The following is a 579-nucleotide window of genomic DNA, read 5'->3' as shown; positions in this document are numbered from 1 at the left end:
AACGGCATAGCTTGTGGACGGTGTTTGGAAATGATTGTGGTATAGCTTTCACCATCGACAGGCACTGGTCTGCATGAATTAAAAAAATGAAATTTGCTTCTTTTTGCACTGATGGTGAATTTATGTTGTACAAGTACTTGAACTTCACATGAGCAGTATGACTATCTAAAAATGTCACATGTATTTTTTCTTACAACAGTGTTCTTGAACTTCTGTGGTACCAGTGCTTGAACTTCACATGTAGCAGCAGGACTACCTAGTAGTGTCACACTCAGAATTTTCTTAAAGCAGTGTTCTTGAACTTACGTGGTACCAGTGGTTGAACTTCACATAAATAACTATATTTTTCTGAACATGTTACATATATTTTTTCTTACACCTTTTGTCCTTTGAACTTCTATGATTCCTGTATTTGAACTTCACATTCATAACTAATTATTTTCTAAACATTTGATAGATAATTTTGCTTTCTTTGTACTGTTAGTTGGACTTCTGTGCTAACATTGGTTGAACTTCTTGCTTTACATTATTTTCAGATAAAACCAAATATACCCAGTACAGACCCATAGGCTGAAAAGA

Source organism: Triticum aestivum, chromosome 6B (genome assembly GCF_018294505.1).
Source record: "Triticum aestivum cultivar Chinese Spring chromosome 6B, IWGSC CS RefSeq v2.1, whole genome shotgun sequence".
NCBI lineage: Eukaryota > Viridiplantae > Streptophyta > Magnoliopsida > Poales > Poaceae > Triticum > Triticum aestivum.
The sequence above is the reverse complement of the archived record's forward strand: the minus strand, read 5'-3'. Positions refer to the sequence as shown.